The following is a 7,331-nucleotide window of genomic DNA, read 5'->3' on the forward strand; positions in this document are numbered from 1 at the left end:
TGACCAAATACGGCTTGTGAATCTGTTTCATTTTTCTGGGAGGTACTAGATTTACTCTTGATCCCAGGCAGTATTTGCTGAATTGTTATAGTGTGAGATACTGCCAGGCTCATTGGCATTTCTGATGGGGAGACAGAGGCAAGGTGTAGAAACTGATTTGAGCAAGTGAGCTGGAAGCAAGTCCAAACTCTGAAGCTCTTAATAATCTATCTTCAATTCATTCACAATTAATTCCCATCAGTTACGAGTATAGAGGACTTCAGTTCCCTCTTTTCCTAGCACATAGCTGAATAATTAGAATCCCCCAAATACCCTACTTTTTTTTTTAAACTTACATAGTTTGTTAATTTCCATACATACAGGCCAATGAGGTACATTGTTTAAAGTTCAGGAATCTATAGACAGATTCTCTTTAATGACATTATTCTATTTCCAAGGCTATAGAAATGAGTCAGTTTTGCTTCTTCCCTCAGCTGAAGTTGTTGCATCAAATCTGTTATCAAGGTCAAATGTATTGAATTAGTCAATCTTTTTTTTTTTTTCTTTTCTATTTTCTCTGCCACCACCCATGTCTAGGTTTTCCCAGAATCCTACAATAGACTTAAAAAAAAATATTTTTTTTTATTATGGAAAAATTAAAACTTCAAACATACTCAAAAATAAAGAGAATATTATATTGAACGCTCATGTACCTGACATAAAACTGCACCAATTGTAAACATTTTGCCATTCTTCTCCTTCGTTTTTTTTTTTCTGGACTCATAGAATGTCACTGTGTATCTCTAATAAATAAGCAATTTGTGTCCCCCACAGCTTTCTCATTATTCTTTCTCTAATATCATTTTTCTCATCAATCCTAAAATTTCCCACCCAAATGCCCTACTTTATCCAGTAATTCTGGACATGTGCTCTTGTGAGCCTTTTGAGCAACACTGACAATAAAGGAAAAAAGAAACAGTGAGGACTTGGAGGGGATCCACTAATTTTCCCTGGGTAATAGAAGTGTGGATGGTAATTATTTTTCTCACCAGTGTTCCACATTTCGTAAGCCATAATGTATTAGCATCATTATCAGAATCTGCTCCCCACCAAACTTTCTAAATTAAAACACCGGGCAAGTTAATTTAAATGCAGCTGTACCTGTGAAGTACCAGTTACCCTATATAAAGTGGTCAAAGAAGAAAGCAGGAGGCTCAGAACCACGCGGGGTCAGCGTACCAGACTAAAAGCTCATCAGTACTGAGAGGGAAGGCGACTGTGCTTTCTCTTGCAGAGTACAAAGGGCTTATTCCATCAATGGGAGATGCTCAGTAAACAGTGACTAAGGTGATGAATGAACGATGCTTCTTTTCCAAGCATCTAACAACATTTTGCTTTTTCTATTTTCCTCAGTGACAAATGCCTGCTTAGCTTAGATCCCTCCAGATATGGACACTATTTTTCAAACCAACCAATTGATAAACATTTATTGAGTTCTTATTACATGCCAGGCACTTGGTATGCAGTTGTGACAAAGACAGTCATGTCCTTGCTCCCATGGACCTCATAAATTGGTGGAGAAGACAAGATATAGTCAAGTTAAATAAAGAAAGAAGATGGGAGACGTCGGGCTGGAGCGGCGGCGCGGCGGCGCGGTTTCCGTCGCCGGGCGGCGCCGCTCCAGCCGGAATGCACCTCGGGGCTCCTCGCAGCTTCCAACCCCGCGGCCGCCGCTCCCCTAGCAGTCGGCACGCACACCGTGAGGACTTCAACCAGAGCCTGGCCGAGTGGAAGCTCTTCATCTACAACCGGACCTCCGGAGAGTTCCTGGGGTGCACCGCCAAGAGCTGGGGTTTGATCTTGCTCTTCTACCTGGTCTTTTATGGATTCCTGGCTGCACTCTTCGTTCATAATGTGGACCATGCTTCAGACTCTGAACGATGAGGTTCCAAAATATTGTGACCAGGGTCCTAGTCCAGGACTTTAGGTTTTTCCAAAACCAGTGTTGGTGTTGGATTTTTCATTCCTCCTGTCTGATTCAGAATCCTATCAAGGGTACGTTGATGACCTTAAGAAATTTCTAAAGCCATATGGCTTAGAAGAACAGAAGACTCTCACAGATTGTACCAGTGGAAACTTTTTGAGCAGAAGGGTCTAGAATACACAGCATGTCAGTTTCCTCTTGCCGTTCTTGAAGCATGCAGTGGTGTGGATGATCCCACGTTTGGCTACCAAGCAAGAAACCTTTGTATTCTTGTGAAAATGAACAGAATAATTGGATTAAAGCCTCAACAAGAACCAAGGATAGACTGTATTGGAAAGAGTGAAAGCACTGAAGTTCTATCAACTTATTCTCCCAATGGAACGATAGATTTAAAATAGTTTCCATGTTTTATGGAAAAAAACTGTATGGGAGCTGCCTGCAGCCACTAGTTGCCATCCAGCTCAGCTTTGGTAGTGATGGCGACACAAAAGAAGTAATGGTTGAGTGCAAGATTGATGGATCACCCAACCTAAAAACCCAGAATGACCGTGACAAGTTTTTAGGACCAGTTGCATTCAAGATCACCATGCATTCGTAGTAGGAGTTAGGATGTCTCCACAGAGTAAACGTTGTGTTGTCTGTCTTCATTTTGTATCAGCGGGACCTGCCATTCCAGAATTATGAGACCGTCTTGGAGAAAGGTGAAGTGGTGCATGACACTGGGATAACATAATGTGCTTCCCAATAATAGTGGTCCATGTCCTTCTAAGTAACTGCCTGTTGCCTCTGCTGCCTTTTGAACCGTGTACAGACACCAGACAGGGACTGTGAGCATCTGATTCTAAACATGTAGGTTGGGGGTCTTGTCCAGTTTTTATGTGGTTTAATTGCCAAGTGTCTAAAGCTTAAATGTGCTGTGCTATGTAAATATTTTATAGATTTAACACTGGTTAACTATCATATTTTGATGCCAGCAAGGTTTTAAGGGATAAAATGGTACCTGACCAATATCAAATGACTTTATAGCTGCAAGAAATCCAGTGTGTGGGAAAGTTCTGTATGTGAGGAGGAAAAAGGAAAATAAAAGTGTATTTGAAAGGTAAAAAAAAAAAAAAAAAGATGGACAGATGTGTAGGTGCTGCAGAGGAAATAAACTCTTGATTGGGAAGTCAGGCAAGCGTTCCCACCTGAGGGGTGACTTGTAAGTTGAGACCTGAAAGGTTAAAGCAGGAAGGTGGAGTGGTGGAGAGTGGGGTTGTGTTTCAGGCGGAGAGAACAGCATACAAAGAGATCCTCAAGTGGCAGACAGTTTGGCTTGTTCAAGGCAGTGAAGGAGGCTGGTGTGCCTGGAGCCCTGTGAAAGATGGGGAGTGTGGCTGGCGTGAGATGAAGTTGGACAGGTGGGTAGAAGCCAGATCATGCAGGGACCTGGAGGCTGTGGTTATGCATTTGGGTTTATTCTGAGTGCGGTAGGAGCCTGCCCTTGCTTCCTCCAAACTTACTTCACCTGCAGTTTTTTTTTTTTTTTTTAATCTCTGTTTTTGGCAATTCTATTTTTCCAGTTGCTTAGGCCAAAAATTCTGGAGTCATCCTTGAGTCTTTTTACCCCCTCTCCTTCCACTACATCTTCCCTACCAACAAATTCAGCTGCCTGTGCCTTTAGGTTATAATAGACTCTCACCACTTCTCAGCACTTCCACTCCTTCCTGATCTAAGCCACCATCATCTCTTATCTGAATTACTGGATTCACTTCCCAGCATTTTGGGCTAAGGATGCTGTCAGATTATCTCCCTCCTGTGGTCAAAACCTTCTAATGTTTCCCCATCTCAGAGTGAAAGCAAATCTTCTAACCATTGCACAATCTGGCCCCTCCTTTGTTATCTCTTAGATCCTGGATGCAAAGCCAGTGGATACAATACTGGAGGGGGAATCAGAGGCTATAATCATTTATTCACTCAGTTAATCCTTCAACAAATAGTTATTGAATGTCTGCTATGTGTCAGGCACTCCTTTAGGTGCTTGGGACACACTGGGGATAGATAAAAAGTCTCTGCTTCTTGGAACTTACACAGTAAGAAGTAAATTACATAACTTGTTAGAAGGAAATAAGTGTTAGGGGGAAAAGTAGTTAAGTTAAGGAAAAACCCAGAATCTTGGGTGGGGAGAGATTGTAATTTTAAATAGGGTGGCCTTGCCGAGAATGGAAATAGTGACAGACTTTATTTTTTTGGACTCCAAAATCACTGCAGATGGTGACTGCAGCCGTGAAATTAAAAGATGCTTACTCCTTGAAAGAAAAGTTATGACCAACCTAGATAGTGTATTAAAAAGCAGAGACATTACTTTGCTAACAAAGGTCCGTCTAGTCAAAGCTATGGTTTTTCCAGTAATCATGTATGGATGTGAGAGTAGAACTAAAAAGAAAGCTGAGCACTGAAGAATTGATGCCTTTGAACTGTGGTGTTGGAGAAGACTCTTGAGAGTCTGTTGGACAGCAAAGAGATCCAACCAGTCCGTACTAAAGGAAATCAGTCCTGAATATTCATTGGAAAGACTGATGCTGAAGCTGAAACTCCAGTACTTTGGCCATCTAATGTGAAGAACAGATTCATCTGAACAGACCCTGATGCTGGGAAAGATTGAAGGTGGGAGAAGGGGACGACAGAGGATGAGATGGTTGGATGGCATCACCAACTCAATGGACATGAGTTTGAGTAAGCTCTGGGAGTTGGTGATGGACAGGGAAGCCTGGTGTGCTGCAGTCCATAGGGTTGCAAAGAGTTGGACACAACTGAGCGACTGAAATGAACTGACTTGCTGAGAAGGTGACATTTCAGCAAAGCCCTGCAGGAGTGGAGGGAGTTAACACTGAAGGTGACAGCAATGGCAGGATCTTTGGGCGGCGGAGCGGTGACTGCTCTCTCCAGGGTGATGCGGGCTGTGGCTCCAGGTGGTTTATGCTCCCCACAGCCAAGGACAGGGAGTGGTGGTCATGGCTAAGCCAAATAACTTGGGTTGTGACAGTGAGTTCACAGGACTTTCCTGGTGGTGGAGTGGTTAAGACTCTATGCTGCCAATGCAGGGGGCTCAGGTTGGATCCCTGGTCAGGGAACTAGATCCCACATGCCACAACTAAGAGTTTGCACGCTGCAACTAAAGATCCCACATGCTGCAACTGATTGAATATCAGAGGTCCTGTGTGCTGCGACTAAGATCCAGTGCAGCAGTAAATAAATAGATAAATATTAAAAACAGAAGTGTGTCCATTTCTAGGGATATACCATAAAAAACAATGAGCTCTCCATGTGGCCTTGATGACCATATATTTGTCAGATCTCTACTTCCTTTAGAATCGGATTCCCAGAGAGGACTCTGAGTAACAGTTGCCAACAAAAAGATTTCAAAGGGCAAATGTTTGGGAAATGTTGCTTGGAGTTTCACAGGGAACATGAGTATCTTAAAGGCTGTGTGGAATTCTGTGCTGAAGAAGCATGTTTAGCTCAACATTTATTTATTTTTATATTTATTTTTGGGAGTATGTGTGCTTAGTTGTGTCCGACTCTTTGCCACCTTGTGAACTGTATGTAGCCCGCCAGGCTTCTCTGTCCATGGTATTTTTCATCCAAGAATACTGGAGTGGGTTGCCGTTTCCTTCTCCAGGAGATCGTCCCAACCCAGGGATCAAACCCATGCCTTGTGTCTCCTGTATTGGCAGGCGGATTCTTGACCACTAACGCCACTTGGGAGGATAACTCTTTTACTATGTTACACTGGTTTCTGCCCTACATCAATATGAATCAGCCACAGGTGTATACACACGTCTCCTCCCGCTTGAACCTCCCCCCACCTCCCACCCCATCCCACCCTTCTAGGTTGTCACAGCACCGGTTTGTAGCTCAACATTTATTAAGCTAATTTAGTTGTAGAATATATATATGTATTTTTTGAAAATAGAACTCCTAGTCAAATTCCACAGAAATACAGATTTGGAAATCCTTATACAGACAGATTGGAAGCAACCAATCTGGGAAGATTCATTTGGGTTCTCACTAGTAGCAGAGTGCTTGGGGGAGCTGGAAAACAACGCTGGTTGCTGGGTGAGCAGGGTCCTCCAACCAGGAAAATCTGGATAGTTATGAGATTAAAAAATGGCTGGGGATGCATCTAGGGTCAGATAATCATTAATCAAGCATTGATTCAATGTTTCCTTTCTCAGAGCATGCTACGTGCTGAGAGTTGGCAAACTTTTCTATGGAGGACCAGAGAGTAAGCATTTTAGGTTTTATGGGCCATATGGTAGTGTGAAATACGTTAATGAAGGACATGGCTGTGTTACAATAAAGCTTTGTTTATGGATACTGACATTGGCATTTCACATAATTTACATGTATTATAAAATATTATTTTTCTTTTGATTTTTTTCTCCCAACCATTCAAAGATGTGAAGACCATTTTTGGCTTCTCTACCCTATAAAAGCAGGTGGTGGGCCAGATTTGGCCTATTGATTTGCCAGCATCATATGCTATTTGCCTGCAGGGGCTCCCAGCCTAGTGGGAGGCATCTCCATGGATAATTACAGTGTGCTGTGGAAAGCCTTGCAATGGAGGTCAACACGGGGTCTTCCTCTGAGAGCCTCAAGGAGGCCCTGGGAGGAACTTAGATGTGTTAGAAGGGGAGCTGGCAGAGAAGGCACTGTGAATTTTGTACTTTGACTTCAAAACCTGGTTGGATGTTGCCTGAAGGCTGTGCCTACCTGAACTCAGGTGTTTCCTCTTCTGACTGGGCTTGGTGTTCACCTCAAGTCTCTCTTCTGGTGCTACTGTTTTCCTCGGGGCTCCTTGCCTTGTGTCTGTGGCTTATACCCCCGTTCCCCTCGGTTTACTGTGGGGGCCTTAACACTCATGTACCATCCTGGCAGCTGCCGTCTGCTAGAGACCGAGCAGGTGTTCCTGCCCTCCTGAGTGCCCTCAGCCTCTCTCCGTCGGGGGTGGTATTTCTGTACCCACTGACCTCGTGGCTCCCTCAGCTTCTGGTACTCACTAGAGGGACTTCACAGAGTGGTGCTGGTGCCAGCGCAAATCGGCACGTGACGTCCAGAGAACCCATCTCATCCCAAACGAGTTCAGTGACGTCTGGTCGGTAGCTTGAAATCCGCTATGGTGGGAGTATTCACCCCATAGAAACTGGCAAAGGAAATCTGCAAATACAAATCAGCGCTCCCCACCGCCCTTTCCACTGTGGCCATTTCTGCCCTGGTGGACTGGTTTACCACTCCTTATGCACCCAGGCAAAATTATTTTTTAGGATATCACACAACTGTGGGCTTTCCAGGTGGTGCTAGTGGTAAAGAATCTGCCTGTCAGTGC

The 7,331-nt window shown here is 43.8% G+C and overlaps 1 pseudogene; it reads left to right on the forward strand.

Moving 5' to 3' along the window:
* The first annotated feature begins 1,536 nt into the window (after positions 1–1,536).
* LOC122673865 lies at positions 1,537–2,658 on the forward strand (annotated as a pseudogene).
* Positions 2,659–7,331: the final 4,673 nt, after the last annotated feature.

This window comes from Cervus elaphus, chromosome 18, assembly GCF_910594005.1.
Source record: "Cervus elaphus chromosome 18, mCerEla1.1, whole genome shotgun sequence".
Lineage (NCBI taxonomy): Eukaryota > Metazoa > Chordata > Mammalia > Artiodactyla > Cervidae > Cervus > Cervus elaphus.